This window comes from Zootermopsis nevadensis, unplaced genomic scaffold (genome assembly GCF_977971745.1).
Source record: "Zootermopsis nevadensis isolate Lab colony 2312 unplaced genomic scaffold, Znev_1.0 Znev_ptg000061l, whole genome shotgun sequence".
NCBI lineage: Eukaryota > Metazoa > Arthropoda > Insecta > Blattodea > Termopsidae > Zootermopsis > Zootermopsis nevadensis.
Window position 1 is genome coordinate 15,808,114 of NW_028259192.1, and position 17,635 is coordinate 15,825,748.

General features: G+C 40.6%; 1 protein-coding gene across 4 annotated transcripts in view; it reads right to left on the reverse strand.

Moving 5' to 3' along the window:
* Positions 1-17,635, reverse strand: part of svp (COUP transcription factor 2) — a 189,712-nt gene that overhangs the window by 38,252 nt on the left and 133,825 nt on the right. The window contains exon 7 of one of the 4 annotated variants that reach the window (XR_015532725.1): positions 7,416-7,455. The exons of the other annotated variants lie outside the window; for them this stretch is intronic. The gene's annotated coding sequence lies outside the window, so the exon portion shown is untranslated. The remainder of the gene's footprint in view (positions 1-7,415; positions 7,456-17,635) is intronic. 4 annotated transcript variants of the gene reach the window in all.

Below are 17,635 nucleotides of genomic sequence, written 5' to 3' on the forward strand. Positions count from 1 at the left end.
CCTGATGACGGAGGCAGTATGACCTCTGAAACGTTGGTTAACATCGACCAGACTACACAGCGCAACAACCCAGAAGACAGAAATCTTCATATTCATCGCCCTGATGATGGAGGCAGTATGACCTCTGAAACGTTGGTTAACATCGACCAGACTACACAGCGCAACAACCCAGAAGACAGAAATCTTCATACTCACCGCCCTGATGACGGAGGCAGTATGACCTCCGAAACGTTGGTTAACATCGACCAGACTACACAGCCCAACAATTCACAAGACATAAATCTTCCTAGACCTAGTTTCCACTCTGATGATTGGAGTCCTAGCGGATATCTACACACTGAAATGTTTACGTCGGAGCAAGATTGTAGATGATGTAAAGACTGTGACGTTCTATAAAGTGCATGCGCAATTGATGACGCCTTTGTGGAAACAGAAAATGAAATAAAATACTGAAAGTAGCCTCAAAAGGGGGGGGGGGGGAAGTAGCGGGTAGGCGGATTGTCATCATCATGCCACCCCTTCCTCATGGGATTAAAACACCCCTTCATAACCTCAGGGGGTTGTCTAAATCTCTTCCCCTCTTTTTCCTACTAACCCCTTACATCATATATACACTATCGTGGCGATGATGATGATGGTGATGCTGTTGCGATGTTGCCACGTTATTATTTTCTCAGCCGCAGAGCGTTGAGTGTAAACCCCAGCGCACGCTTTACAGGATTTGCCTAATAGGGTTGTCAGCAAATTTGCCCGAAATAATAGACAAAGTACACTCCAGTCTCATAAGAAATAAATATAGACATCCGTTTCGCCTTTGCCAATGGGAATATTTTATGGTCTTAAAGAAAATGCTTGCCATTAACTTTTGAATGGGCTCTTGTAAAATGAGCGTATCTTGGGTTGTTAAGAAATAAGAAAGCGAAGGTCAAAGTTTTCACCTCACAACGAGGAGCATCCCCCTTTAAAGGGTCTTGTTTATTGGAAACGAGGCCACATTATGGATGGTTCGGGGGAGGTGGCGGCAATCTGATAAAGGAGATACAAGCGAAAATCAGGTTTCCAGAGAACGGAGCTGTTGTTATTATTGGGTGTATGGAAAAATAACAAAGAATAATTGATGTCGGGGAAATTTTTGGCCGTTGTTATTACATGCAATTCGTGTATACTGGTTATTGTCATAGATTGATTCTGTCTAGCGTGAAGGCTCATCACGCTATCAGTTATTTTGTTTATGACGTTTTACCTTTCGGGACAATGGGTTTGTTGTAACGTATCAGTATTCCGATAAAACGGTATAAGTCACACAGATCGACAGAAACACTTGAAACACAAAATATGCTTAGAAAAATAAGAATGACAGAACGTTTCTAGATCCAGTAGTGTACGTGGATCTTTTTATACGCGCATTCGCATATCCGCGGTTTTATTTCAACATGATGAACATCAGTATCCTATTCGTGGTCAAATATCAAAGGCAAATACCAGCGTCAAACTTTCTTCACGCTTATCAAAGAATGCGATGCAGATGATAGCTTTGCATCAAGGAATTCTAATACCAGTTGAACATCAAAATGGCTATTTCTAAAAGTTTCGTTAACGCAGCGGTTTGTAGGAACATAAACCCCGTGTATAACGAGAGTCACCTGTGATAAAGTTTCAATGACATTGCTTGGCTGAATATAGGTAATATCCTGAAGATACGTTTGCCAATAACGAATTTGGAATAGAAGTCAGTAGGCCTGAATACCACTGAATACTTATGCACGTAGGCACAATCCACCGGTTTGTAACTCTTCGCGTACGATATCCTCTGTACAGAGAATTCAGCATTTTGTGCGGGACAAGATTCTCTGGCAGATTAAATGCTCGTTTTAATCCGCGGAGAAAAAGAGTTCTGTCGTTTCTCTGGTGTTACAGAATAAATCTTCAGCTTCGAATGATGAAAATTTTTCCAGCACACTTAAAATGATCAAATTTTATGAAAGGAACTGAAATTTATTTCAAGGGAGCAATTGTCTTTTGCTTCAGTGCGTCGCTTGGAGACGTTTAAAACATTGCTTTTGATTATAGGCCTCTACATACTATGTGGGATGAGACGTAAATTAGCACAGGAATTTGCCCAAGAATTTCTAAACAGGATTTACACGGCCCTTCTAAGTTGTTTAGAAACCGAATTAAGAAGATGTTAGAAAATGTTTCCTGATAATTTACGTGGGAAAAAGTCTAGCATGGACTGGTTTGACAGAGGTGTATTTGCAATGCATCAAGCGATATTTGGATTCCAATCGAATCCTTCAGGCTATACATATATACATGTCCACGAATTCCTCACAAACTAGCCATTTAATTTTAAAATTTAAGGCTCCAGTGTCTGTTGATCGTTACGTGTATTTAACAAAGCATCATGACCGAATGAAACAGGGAAATAAATAGTTTGACGTATTTATTATGAACATAAAAAAATAGCCCATCCCCCAACTATGGTAATTTATCACATTTCCATTTGGGAAAATGGGAAATGTGTGGGAAGTGAAATAGCAACCTGTGAGTAATGTATCGAGATTATTTTTTTCTAAACTTAATTTGTGTTTAGTCAAATAATGAAGTCATTTCTCCTCGGTCACGAACTGAGTTACGAGTAAGGACAGCATTTGTAATACTGCGGTAACCACGGAATATAGTTTATGGAAAAGAGTAATCGAAGGGGGCAGGGGAGTGGTGAATGCATGCCCGCAGCACAGCCATTGCACTAATAGTAAGTAGTTCATGCATTCAGATCACACATATGCAGAACAAACTCTTTTTTGGTCTATCTTTATGTATGGATCTCTTGGCATTCCGAGCTGTACCAAATGACGTAAACACATGCAAGCAACTGTCCAACCAGTCACTGGAGCACTTGTTAGCCGTCAATACGAAGGAAACTAACCTTGTCCAACTTCAGGCCTGGATCATCGCGAGTGTTTACAGTAACATCCAAAATACACATCTGCATCACGGTAATTGCCTTGTACATTCACCTTAAAAGGGATGAAGAAACAGTTACAACTAGTTACATATTAGCGTAATCACCTGTTAACAACGCAGATAATTAATACTGGTATTGAATTTAATTAACCTATCAATCTGCCACTGCTAGTCTACACTGGAAAAGTGCACAAATAGGACCGCGTAAATTCCTTTAATGACTTGAATAAAGTCGTGGGTGGTAATGACATCACCTCTGCCTGTGTCTCGCAAATGCTTATCAGCGTGATCCACGTTCGCCGACTTACCTTTCTCTGCTTAAAGTAACACCGGTCATTAGTGTGGCGGTCACCCATATTATTCCTGTTACTGAAACGGTTTACTTTAGTCACCTGGTTCATCGGCTTATATTTTAGTGACAAAGAAATGCTGTCGAGTTGGAAACGAAACTACAGGTGTCAGTATCGTTTAACGTGAGATTTTAAGATTACACTATAACTGAGATAAATAAGCAAGCGCCTTCTGGCAATGTAGCCCTTGTCTTAAACGGGAAACAGCACGATGACTACGTAAATTGTGACCTTGTGGCTGCTAAGACGTTAGATGTTGATTATGTTAAGAGCGATGAACATAACGGTGACCAGAGTATAGGAAGAAGCCTCTAGTGAAGGGTCTACCTGGTGATGTTGCATTGCAGCATGATTACTGGATGAAAGAAAAACGGAGAAAAAGAAGGAAAGTACGCGAGTGAGGGAGCAGGTCAACGGAGACGTGGTGTGGGGGTCGGTAACCTTGCTGCTCGGCCTCGGGGCAGAAGTATGGGCACAACGGGCCTGGTACAGCGCGACCCAAGTAACACGGAGCGATCTGTTTGGAATTCTCTCTCACCTTCAAGATACGTTTTGCAACGCTTCCTGATTTTCTGCATTTCACGACGTTGCTTCCGAAGGCCTCGATAACATCGATCTAAGCGTCGCATTAAGATAAAACTTCGCGCATTATTTGAATGTGGCTAAATGAATTGAATTTTAAAAAATTTCGCTAATTAGAATGAAGATACTGCTCGGAGTATTTATGAATGAAATGAAAGCTCAGAGTACTGGCATTCTGATACCTGTATGTTTCTTCTTGAAACTTGGTGTCAACCTGCAATTCCACATAGCGTTACGACAGAGGTCAGCATCGACAAGAATTGTAGGAGCGAATTGTTTCACACCTCACATGTGCAGTGAGAAAGCTAAACACGCGCAATATACAACTCACAGCGGTCGCTTCACACGTGTTCCACTGCTAATTTGGAGAATTTTGTAACACTTTATAATCTGTCGACTGTGCTGTTTGATTTCCCGTAATTTAATAGTCTTACGGGGAGAGAGAGGTGAATTCAGTCACGAAAAGAGAGTTGAAATGTCTCTTTATGTTTGTACTAATAGCATGTTATTACTTCTTTTGGAAAGGGAATTATTCAACCAACGGAATGTGTAGGTACGACAAGACATGCAAATATTCAGCTAACAGTGACCGGTTACGTGGAACCTTAACGACAACGAACTTGAAATTACAGTGCTTATTTTATTCCAGCTCCATAACCTATATTTGTTTTGCAAAAGATTCATAGTTGCATTTGAAGTGTATACGAGAATAAATTCGATTTATCTGATACAATCGTTTCTTCTGCGCAGAAGATGGCAACCTGTTGGATCACGTTAATACAAAATTAATCTGTTTTTGTTTGAAGCAGTCGTTGGATTCAGTTTCTTTTCCCAGTTGCAGTGCTTATGGAACAATCAAATTGTTTTAGTAGTCAGAAACATGCGGAGAAGGAAAGTTCCTCAGCATTTCTGGCAAAGTTGTAGGAACTAGTCCTTTGAGAAAGAAATTGGTGGGTCATGCAGAAACGGAGAGGAAGACATACATGAGAGAGACATGCAGCAGGCTAACGTTTTGTCCGAAAGCATGAAAGGAAAAGACACTCAGGTATAGTCTACAGGACTTTTAGAGGGTAAAATTAAAACTGATCTTAAAGAAATGTGTGGATTAGATTCTACTGGTTCGAGGCAGAATCCACTGGAGAATCCTTTAGATTCTACAAAAGACGGATGATTTATTGACTGGCTGTGAAACCATTCGTTTCTCAAGGAGGACTTCGGTCTATGGAGTTAGCGAGTGGTGATAACATGGCACACAGTTATGAAATGATAGGGAACTTTTCAAGCACACTGTAGCCTATGTGAGAGTTAGCTTAACCTTGACCTCGCTGTTCTTATATTTCGACATGGCCAAACCTCGAGATGTTGAAGAGCAAAGTACCGTATTGTGACAATCCAGTCAGCTGCAGGCGCAGCAAGATGGTACGAAAGGACCTGCACATTTTATTCCAACAGAACGATCAAAAACGAAGTGGTCATGTGGTACAAGGCGGCACGGAAATTGTTTCAGCGCTAGTGACTTCTGTTTTTTTTTTTTTTACATTTTACGATAGAATTCCGTCAGTCGTTCGAAAGAAACAGATTTTCAAGCTTCTTTGTTTCGTTATTCTCTGTAACATTTAATTCGTACCACCAAAAGCTAGTAGGCATACCTATAATGTGACCCTCATAAACGGTTTCTATTATTCTATTTACTTACTGGCAAGTCTACTGTAGCTATTCGTAAAGCAAGTAACCAAGCGAATGGGGGTACACCTACCTTCTCACATCACAATTTGAAATAAAAAGAACAAAAAGTAATATTAGACCAATGCATCTGTAAGCTTATTTCGGCGCAGTTTCTAACCATGCCAACATAGCGTTAACACGAGGACGACTGTTAGTAATGTCTTCGGAAGGGAATCGAATAAATTTTCTTTGCGCCTCGAAAACCCGCAGCCAAGACAGTGAACCCCAGGACCGAAAATCTAATCACAGACCTCATCCGCGATGATCGGAATCTGACCTGTGTCATAAATGGTATAAATGCGGGAATACCTGAATTATGAAACATTTAAGGTTGGTCTTATTATAAAATAATATTCAACGAGAAAGGGTGATAAAATCAAAGACTGGACTTGTGCAAAAATGCACAAGCGAAACAAATGCCTATAATTGTTGTTGAAAACGTCATTGAAAGATATTCATCAGAACAAGGCTCAGATGGAAAATTGAAATTAGGTTGTGAGAGAATTAAATAATTTTATCGTTTAGAAAGGCCAATAAATGTTGATCTGAATTTATTTTAAAATTTGTAGTAACAGTACACAACTTATATCTGGATCTACAGGAAAACGTTGCCGTAGTAACAGTGGGTAATTTGTGTCTGAATACTGAAACGGTTCTCCGTCCCATTTGCATTCAGGCTCTCGGCGACTGAGCAGGTCGCATCGCAATGTAGGCGGATCGAAATGACCGACTGACTGGGTCTTCCCAGACCTCGAGGTTGTCTCGGCTCACGAATACCGACGAGAATGGAACAGAAAGGAGTGTAATATGACTTACCCGACCTGCGGACACGTCGACACTGCCGATTAAATACTGTGGTTGGTCGAGTACAGGATATCGCGAGTATCATTCTAAATCAAACACTAGCAGATGTCATATTTCTGGTTCTCAGGGCGCCTTTTATGAAAATAACTTCTGGGTTGTTGCTACGTTTCAGAGACGCTTACAGCCTTCATCATCAGGGCGATATCACCATGATGGAGGAATCAGTAACCCTCTGAAACGCTGGTGAAATTCTACCAGGCTACATGACGCAACACTCCAAACACAGCCATACTCACTAGCACATTTACCTGTCGTTTGCCAGTGTTACGAAAGAAACTTGGAAGTCTCCCACTCACAGATTTTCATCAACCCCATTTCAAATCTCCTTCCTGTGTGGTCCATTCCAATGTACAGTTCTTTTGTTCTAGGAACAATTTATTTTTGCGTTCAGCCTAATTTTGTAGACGCGAAAGTGAACTCTGACTCTTCAGCTTTTACTAAGTAGGCTTTCTGGCCTGAAGTTTGTGATAAAATCTGACAAATGCATGGTATTGTTAGAAATTTTGACTAGTGAATATTATACACAGATATGGAACACAGTACCATGCTTATTGATTGTATTTCTTGCTAGTCTTACAAGGCACAACTGCTTGAAGGATCGTTCACAAAACATTACAACGGTAAATAATTCGTTTGCATTGTCGCACATCTGTATCAGGAATTATATTTGGCATTTAGCTCCTACAAGGGCTTACTGACGAGTTCCTTGAATCTGGTAAACCCAACAGAAACGAAAATGTTTGAATCGGTGATCGTCTGTCACACATTGTGGCTCGTTCAAGGTTTAACACCCAAACATTGAAAGCAGCCGAATCATGAACACATTCAAAGGGGTTAACTGATGCGAGATCCTAGATCGCCAGGTCTGGAAAATTACGAATAAGTTGTAGGAAACGCAGAGTTCATGACAAACCAGTGAACACTTACCAAGCCCGGAATTCCACGGATTATCTGTACAGCTTCTTACCTGCAAAGTAATGGAAATTCATAAGTTTCTGACTCCGAGTTTTCGAGCACTGAATAATAGTAAATGAAGTGCTAATAATAATGTTGTCGGTTGTGGCGCTCCGCAGATGGAGACAGTATGTTCCTCCGCAACGTTGGTCATGTACCTATACGAATATAAGGCGTCACAACCCAGAAGAACATCGTCAATGCAAAAGTAGCTCTGCAAACCTCAGCAAGTGCGATTCAGTACAGTAAAAGTTACAGGTTGAAGGCGGTGGCATAGCCAATCAGTGCCCCGTCCCATGTAGCCGTGTAGAGTCCAAGACCCGTTAACTTGCTTTACGCAGTTTTAGTTTTCATTAATCCGAAGTTACTCGTCCCTTAACTACGAGAGTCTCGAACCTTAAAGGCGAAGACCGTTCCCTGTGTGACAGATCTGTTATGCGACTCTCGCCTTAACCGCAAGCCCGGTTCTAATTCCGAGCAAAACCAAACACAAATTACGCACTACGCCTCCATCGCCATTCGTTAAACAGCAACATTCCTATTGACCATTCCCACCAGGGTTGACGTGATAAGGGTTTTATGGTGAAGCTTAATGCTGAGGACGTCGGATATGCAGAAACAAGAGGGGTCAGGTTTTTAGGCCCCTGTGTTTTGTGGCTCTTTGAAAAGGGAATCTGTAGGGTTGGAGGGATCAGTGGTTCCTCCCCCCTTTATATTATACATTGCGCTTCGTCGCTCAACAGCAAAAGGCTGCAACCAAGGAAAGCAAAGCGGCGAGCTTCGTGAATGCTAGTGACTGCTCCAGGGTTGGCCAAATGCCTGCAGGCGCATCCCTTTGTTTAAAATGTTCTTAGTTTAGATTAAACAGGAGGAACAGGATGTTGGACAAAATCACGCGAGAAGCGTGGTCAGATCACTGGAGGATGAGGAGAGATGAGAAATGCACCGATTCTGGCGAGGAAACCTCACGGAATACCTAGGAAAAGGTGCAAGGAGAATATTAAACATCGAATGCGATCGTACGATAAGCGCCTGTAAAGGACTGATGCCTCAAGGCCTTTGAACAACCGCTGGATATTTGCGAATGGTCGAAGTCGGAAAACTTTTCGTAGATGCCTGTAGCTGTACGAAGTTATAAATGCCGAGATAAATTTAGTGAAGCAGCAAAAGATGCTTACGAACACAATAAAACACACAAATCGCCGAGGAAGGACCATATGGAGACAGAACATAGTGCATTCTCCGAGCCCCTGAAGTACGAATTCCGTAAAAAAAAAAAGTTACCTGTCACAACGAATAGTTCGAAAAACCACGCATACACTCTGCAGACAAAATGTAGAACGTGATATTAACGTAGGTGGTATATATTGTTATCATTGTTCTTCAAGAGTAGAAGCATTATTCTGAAGCAATATCCCCTCATACACGAACCTAACTGTCCTTCATCAAACGGCGAATAACGAATAATCTCGAATTTTCATCTACCTATTTACTTGATAACGCTCCTGCTTAGCAATCCAGGTATTTCCGTCCAAGGCTACTCGATTTCGAGATTTTCCTCAGGCATTTGGAAACCGTGGTGTTGCTTTCAAATGGGCGAAGCCGGCTTCCTGCCATCAAACACCTTTCTGACTGAACATTAATGATCATTAATTGGAAAAACTGAAGGGAAGAGACCAACGTGGTAAACCCAAGCATTGATGGAAGAAGAGGCCTGATACTAAAAAAGTGTCTTTTAAGAAATTAAAATTGGATTCAACTCGGTCAGGATTGGGTTCAGTGACAGTCTGTTATGAAACAGTGGAACCTTTGTGTTCCATAAAAATCGGATGAATTTTGACCAGCCAAGCGGCAATCAGCTTCTCAAATGCTGTTCTGTGGAGTTCCTCATGAAATATACGCATTTTGTATAGCTACGTTTTCAATCAAAGAAACTTAATTAATCTTGTATCAAACACGTGACAGACGTGTCGCGTGCGATTTAAAAAGAAAGCTGTGTCACCCCTCTCATATTCGCCTACATGCCACAAGCACAAATTCCTTCTTGATCTCCCAAGATAACTGGAGAATTTACGACATTAAAGTAATCAGTAAAAAGTTGATAAAATGAAATGAACTGACCGGACCGGACACCCCTGAGCCTTGTGATGGACGGGTAGGAGGAACGAAGGGGCTTGTTTTCCTGACTGGCCGACGCGACAGAGGGCGAGAGCCGCGTTGCATCGCGTATTGTTGCTCAAAAAGAGAGTAAGGGATGAAGAGGTTGAAAGCCGGCGGCAGCAGAAGGACGAAATGTCAGTAAATGTCAAGTCCACTGGGAAGCTAAAAACGATGCCCAGGGTGCAGGATCAGTGGTACATATGAACCCGTCTCAAGACCCCAAGACGCAGTAGTGACCATCAACCACGATTTAAAACTCGTGCAATGTGGACGAAGTCACATGGATAGTCTAATTTAATGCTAACCTGAACACTTTCCGTACCAGTTCCCAGTACTGACAACGTTTTAAACATTAATCAGTATGTGAGATTTGAGGTTCTCAAGGCGTGAAGATGTCGATCAGCCCTGAGATAGAGACTGCTTCTAAGAAATGTTGGTATTTAACTCCATCGGTAATCTTATTGACGTTAATGTGCATCTGGCACTGTATTTACGACGTGTATTTTTAAACCTTTTGTTCAGTAGTAACTATATTCTACACCCAGAGATTGTAAATAGATACAGCGGCAATAATCTGGCTAGTAGTGCGTGGCCAGACAACTAAAACTGGTGGAATGTGAAAGAGGTGTTATTACTATATTTTACAACAGCTGCTTAATAAGACCATGCGGGCTTCTCTTGATCAGGATACGCCCACCAACAGAAAGCGGCGAAGCTGACGATGTCTGGGTATGACACGGTTTAGTGTAGAAATTTTAAAACTAGCCAGAAAAGCACACAACTTTACCCCGAAGTAGACAGAAATAACTTAGGAACCAGTGTTTCTGCTGCATGTTTGATTGGTGCAAATTGAAATCACATGCACACGAGCAAAAATAAATAATCTTGAGGTATGTACAGACCCTGTTGTTTTGCCTAGAGATGCTGTCTCCATACAGTCTAGGGACTTTGTTTCGGAAACAACCAGAACACACCTGCTGCACGAACAACCTCGAAAAATCAGCCGTGTGCCCTTTCCTTATTAAAATGGCACGTGACAACACTTGACGAATAGCAAAGCAGTGTTGAAAAATATTTCCCTGATGTCATAAAACGTGTTTAGTTAAAGTCAGTAGCTATCAATAACCAATGCTGTGGGCAAAGAACGTTAAGTAAAGAATTTACTAATGAAATTTTTCAAGGATGCGCGCAAATTGCAACAACAGAAATTAAACCTGATATTAAAGGGTACCTTATGAATTGAAACAAGCCGCAAGGCCTAATCCTTAAGAGTTTATTAAAATATTATTCAAGGAAGAGAGGTGTCTAACAAAATTGTAATGTTAGCCTGTTTGCAATAGCAAGTTAGCAGCATTTTACATTAATTACCGTGAAGTTTCAAAAAGTTGTCTTCATTAACAGCCTTGCAAACCGAGAGTCACTAAGTGATTACGAATAAGGCCCTCGATATGTAAAAAGTTCAGAACCCGTAATGTGTATATGTGGAGACTTCCTTTAGTGAACCAGTTCATGTAGCCTACTCTGATCACGGTAACTAAATCAACTCACAATTAACAGTAATGCGAAAATAAATGTAACTCAGGCAACGTGACTAATGCAATGAACGCATAGCGTAACAATTCTGGATAGTTCTTCAGTATGTGACCTTTCAGAGTGGCGCCAGTAACGAGAGTTACCTGAGATCAATGAATGACCTTTGAGTGGGCATTCTGCCACGTGATTGCGCAGTTGATTGGGGGATTCCCAATCCAATCAACCAACCATTCTCCGTCTTGCGCGCCCAAAAATGCATGTAATTTTCTTCATAGCGATTTTTCGTTAGCTACTGTAGTCGGATCTAATGAAAACAGGAATGTGCCAACAAATTTTCGTAGAACTCCCCCAATATAGAATTTTATTAAAATTCGTTCATCCATTCTCAAGTTACACACGGACGGACGGACAGGGTGAACTGATAGAACTGTCCTTCGCCTAGACAGGTTACCTTAACCACAAAATACGCGACCTGCATGGTTATTTTGCACACAAGGCAATGCACGGCATGTAATGTATCGTTAACGTATCCGATCTTGGTATTACCTGGTTCAAACCTCGGCTGTGAGATGGGTTATCTTTAGTCCTTCTACCTACTGGAACAGTCCAATACAATAGGTCACTTCCCCCTACCACATCCAAATAGAACTGAAACTGAATCTTTACGCATTTCAATTAAAGTAAATTGCACACAAGCATCACACAAAAAAGGCGACTTGTATCAAAAACAACAAAACCCATCAACATTTTATGCGTAGCAACACGGGCCTCTTGGGAGCACGTACGAGGTTATTATGTTAATGGGGTCGGAGGGGTGTTGGGGGGGTGGCGGCGAAGAAGGAACGGCATAACTGAAATATTGAATGACATATCAAGAGAAATTGGCCAGCAACAACCTTGCAATGCAAGTGAATAGCACGTCATGCTTTGGTAGATGGGCATTATCATCCCTTTTCCACATTCCACCCCATCTCTTAAAATAGGTCATTATGATGCAGCTATAGAAAACAGCTGAAGATCATTGGCTAGGTTTTTAGGAGGGGGTGGTGATGTAAAAGATATGTGGGAAAATTTGAAGCCGTCAATTCCACACATACATCGCACAGTATCAGGGGTTTGCAGTCACGTGTGCACTGCATGAGTTTTTTCAGATTGTGCCGTGAGTTTCTGTATTGTCGAAGCTACCGAGTAACAAATCGCTAGTTGGAACCTATACCCGAGAATTTGAATGCGCACAGACCCAGGCTTCTCTTAGCCAAACACTGGACGTAGTGGTTAGCCACCCTTCTCGGGATTCAGGCGAGCCTGTGCTTCGACTATCGGCCGGGTTCTGAATATTCTTGATGTTTTATTTGTTTGACGAAGTCTTGAAGTTTGTCTTCACCTCACCATTCATGATAATCTCTGTATCATCGGACGCTTTATGGCTTTTGTAGTTGAAAAGGGTCTTTATAAATTATTGCAACAGAATCTTAAAATTAAACACATTTCGGTGTTGGTTTCCTGGCTTGTAATGTGGTGTGGACTTCCGACATGAAGATGAAGACAGTATGTTGTTCCGAAATGTCTGTCTATGAGTCTACAAGGCGTTAAAACCCAGAAACTTCAAATATCTTATGTCAGTACAGAATTCATTTCGGCTGAAATCGGGCGTGTTTAAGCTTTTCGTCCCTTCGTGTACTGGGACAACGCATTAAAGTGAGTATCACCAACTCCCAAAATCCTAACAACTTGCTATTCATAACAGAACATTCACAGAATACCATACATGACAGTTATTTTAGTGTCTTCGGCACTTACCTGATATCATCGCATATGAATACGAGTTAAAGAGTACAAATTCCGAATTGTTTCGTGGGGACACGACTTAGGTTTCCGGTACAACGATCTCGAACTTCCTTGCACAGAGAAGCATATATTACACTGTGTGATGTTAGCTTTGACCTTGAAGTGTCGTATAAGGTGTGCAATGAATGGTTCCAGGACACCACAGAAATTAAAGTTAGGAATTTGTAAAATATGGAGATGGAACAACCTCCAGCGTTTTGACCATGTTACCGGTTAGCCCAACCAAAAGTTCGATTCGAAACCTCCAATCAGAATGCACTGCATTATGGTAGAGTGCGGCCATCTTTAGAATACTATACTCTTCTTTGTTAGATGGATCTTCCCCGACATTGGTGGTCATGGCACTCGGGGTGGTCGCCTTGTATGTTGTGTGCTAGTGTCGTCTAGGCAACGAGCTGGACGGCAAGCGTTATGATTGGCCGCTCCCATTTGCACCTTGCATGCCAGCGGTACGTAATGGCAACGTCAATGAATGTCGTTAATTGACCGCAATAGTGAAGTAAGTGGCACGTTTTCTTTTATTTAGATGACATCCGAACGGCATCGAATCTAAAGGCAACGTACGTTTACAGCATTGAAAGCTGACGTTAATGTTAAAGTAAGAGCAAGGAGTTCCGAATAAATGCAGGACGTTAATTTTCGATTCTGGTACGACGAATATAGCGTGTTCATGCTACTTGGAAGTGATTTCCAGACGAATTTAAAATGGCAGGGTGTCAGAAGCGAGGAACACACGAAAAGGCGGAGAGAATCATATGTATACAACTATTCTGATATAAACAAAATACATCTAAGCTCTTGGTCTCAATTGTTTTGAAATCCCATTGTATGCGCGATATGATGGAAACACGTTTTCTTTTCAGTGATTCGCAGCATCACTTAAACTGTATTAGTAACACGGCGAGTGAGAGAGTCCGTCTTTATTGTTCATTATGGGCAGTCAGCCAGGAAAACTCCGTGATTGTTGGTGGCAACCCCACAAACGAAAATTTGTTCCAGCGTGGGCTGGTAAAACGCACAAGTACGCAACAAAGGGTTTGAAGTCGCGCGCGTTGGCTGCATTAAGCAGCTGAATTTAAACAACGTTCACAGCTCTATGTGCAATTTCGTGTTATGTAGCTTCGAATGACTGATTTGTTGCTTACATTAAATCATTAACTCTGATTAAGTAAACGAAATAAATTTGTCATGCGGTGATTAAAGCTATGCCGTATTTGGAGACGCTAAGATTTATTAAGATCCCCCTCTTCAGCAAGAAGTCCAACTGGTAAATAAATCTAATATTATACGACCATTTACAACCTCTGTTTGCAGTTTTACATACGTGCAGTGTACAAGTCCTATGATTATGGTTTCGACCCCAACCACTGACACAAATCTTGAAAATAAGAATAAAGAAACATATACGTCAGCATGGTAACCAATGACCTAAATGGGAATATATTCTACTCTGAAACGTCATGTACAATAATATATTTATAATTGACCATTTCAGCGTTGCATGTATAATTACGCTGCAAATCGTTACATTAACAAGCAAATATTCAGAATGTCAGTTGATCAATAATGTCGAGACTTAAGCCACTAACGCTGTAACACGTTTCGCTTTTGGACGAAGCTAATTACGTACGGTATTCCTATTTAAATGTAATGTAGTCTCCATATGTGCAGTGTTTAACCAAGATCAAAGGTTTCGACATCATATCTGTCGTGGTTTACCTCTGACGAAGGACTAATGTGATAATAAAGCATTTAAAAATAATTGTTTTCACATTCAGGCTTCTGTGTACGGTATTCCTAGAGTGTGTGTGTGGGGTGGGGAGGGGAGGATGACAATAACAAGGACAGAACAAAAACAAAAACAGAGTTGAATTTTGCACACAATAATTTATGCATTACACTTGTAAAAGGTGAACATGCACTTTTTACAAAATAATTATTTGTTAACCTGAAATCTCTCTTTGTTAAAATGCATATTAAAGCAGAATATCAGTGTGGAATGGATTCAACTGGCTTAGGACATGGTCCAGTCGCATGCCCTTATGAATACAACATTAAAAATTCGGGTCTCTTGAAAAGATGAACTTACATTCATCAGATTATTATATCAAGTTAACTTATAAACATTCGCAAGTATTCCTCAGACTATTGAACTTCTATATACGATCCAATTTCATAAGTTGTTTGTTAGGTCTAAATCTCAAGCCAGAGTAGACATAAATGCAATGATCTGAACTTTAAATGATCAGGCGTTCGGCATGGATCGATGATATTTATGACCATTTAATAAATGTTCACGCAATTTCTGGCCGGTAAACAGGTCAACGTGTTCTGTCTTTCTCTATTCAAATTACCGCATTCGGCACACAACCATACTTAATCATTAGGAATGCCTATTTGTAACTACAAGTAATTCCCATTCCTAGAGTACAATGCTGCTTAAAAGCTTTCCTTATCTTGCGCTACAGAATCACGCAATGTGTGATATAATAAAGCATGGTTTCTGTCACATCGATTTGTGTGCAGAATTCGCCGGTTCCACAGTAAAGGGGCATAAATCACAAAGGAACAGTTGTCATAAAATAAAGAACAATTTTCGAAAAACTTCCCAAGAATATTATTTTAAAACATTGATTAAATTATGTAGGCACGAATTCAGAGTTTACCTGATAGTTTTTCTCCATTACAGGCAGAACAAATATGAAGAACAACTGTGTTCAGGTTGTAATTTTTCGACAATTGCCCGTTTTCCTAGGCTCCGGCAAATTGTCGGAGTTTCGGAGCGGGACTTGTGACGTCTAGTCACGAGTAATGATTGCATAGAACTTGCTAGTAATTTACCTTTATACCAGGAATTTATGTGGTTGGAGAAACGTGTCTCTAATAGAGGTCCAAGTTATGTTTAATTCAAACGAGACGCCATGTTGTACAGTAAATCTTCCCTTTGGCGCTTATTACACGCAGAACAGCGTACATACAGCTTCCATTTACGGAGTCTATCTATTCAATAATTTTTAGATCCGAGCCGAAACATGAAATTCTTGTATCAGAGCAAAAGTTTTAGATTTCGTCCTCTTACATAAAACTGCAAATGTACTAGATAAGTTACACGAAGTCCAAATTCGATTTGGACATTTTGAGGAATAATAAAATTCTTATTCCTGCCTTGATTCGAGCCTCGGTCATCTTAGTCCAGGGGGTTGTAGATTTTCGCCTGGCGAGTCGCAAGCCGCCCTCTGAGACGTGTTTTGTACGGCCCGGTTTCATTCCTGTAATTCTGTGCTAATCTGAATGTTGAAAGGTAGTTGTAAACATACGAACTACTGATGAACACGTGAAGTAATGCATGAAAGTCGCAACAGAAATTTCATATTGGAAGATTAATCAAGCAAGAGCAGTTAACATATGTCTCAGTATGACTAATTACATGTTGAGGATTAGTGAGGAAACCTGGAACATGTTTGCAACAGAAAGGTAGTAACAGTTTTAAACAAACCACTACCATGTTTCAATAAATTGTCCCCTTTATAACGTGGATGTCCGCGAATATAAGAGAAAGGGTGGTTTATGAAAACATGTTACAGGGTTAAGAAATGTAGTAACATTCACGGTGGGACAGAATAAGATTAATTTAGTTTGAATTTACTTAAGCAGTTGCTGTACTAGATCGTGTTATCCGCGGAGGTTACGTGGCACGTCGACCCATCATCAACAAAGTCGCCCACGAATTTTTACACAAATGAAATGTTTCAACAAATAGTTTAACAACCGAAATGGATACAACAGAATCTATTTACGTAAGATATATCTGAAACTTTTCAGTTTCTCCAAGTTGAAAGCAAACACGTACGTTTTGTTCAATTTTCGAGAGGCGGACACGGAACACGCCTACCTTTTCAGTTCAGGCAACACACAGCACACATGACTGCACGCACTATTTGTATCTCAGAAGCACGGGAATAATTCTTTAACGACTCACAATGTTAACGTTCTTCTCTTCTGAAGGTAATTTCTCATGTTGAGGGTGACATTCTGGAAAATATACCTCCCCTGCACAATTTTCACACGCCTGAATGTTGAAATGTTTTTTTGCCAGCTGATACCTGTGACTAAGAAGAAAGTATCAAAATCGACCTTAAGGCAGCAGTAAACTGATATATGAACTGGCAAAGGATACGATACAATGACGGCTTATAAGAAAAACAACAATGAAGCTTCTGGGACAAAACTGAATTACTTGAACACCTGAATATCGATTGCTACCGAAGGATCCTAACCCATGGCATAAGTCAGTGAGGTAGTGACGTGTTCAGACTGGCTATCTTCTAGTTATAAAAAATGTGTGCCAGGCTTGATGGTTAAAATGATAATAGATCCCACACATGCTATTCATTCTTCGTGTAATAAACTCAGCACACACAGCAAGCCAGTTTCTTTATTCCTAGCTATTATTATAAATGCTATTTACTCGGTTATGTCGGTACATTTTACACACTTTGCAAGCTATGCTTTACATTACTTTGAGAATTCATCATTTTACAACAGTTCTGTAACAAAATAATTTGTATAACTGAAATAAAAGCAAATATGCAATTAAGGAATATGCTGACTGAAGTGAGAACATCTTACATTACAAATGAAACTAGGTAGGT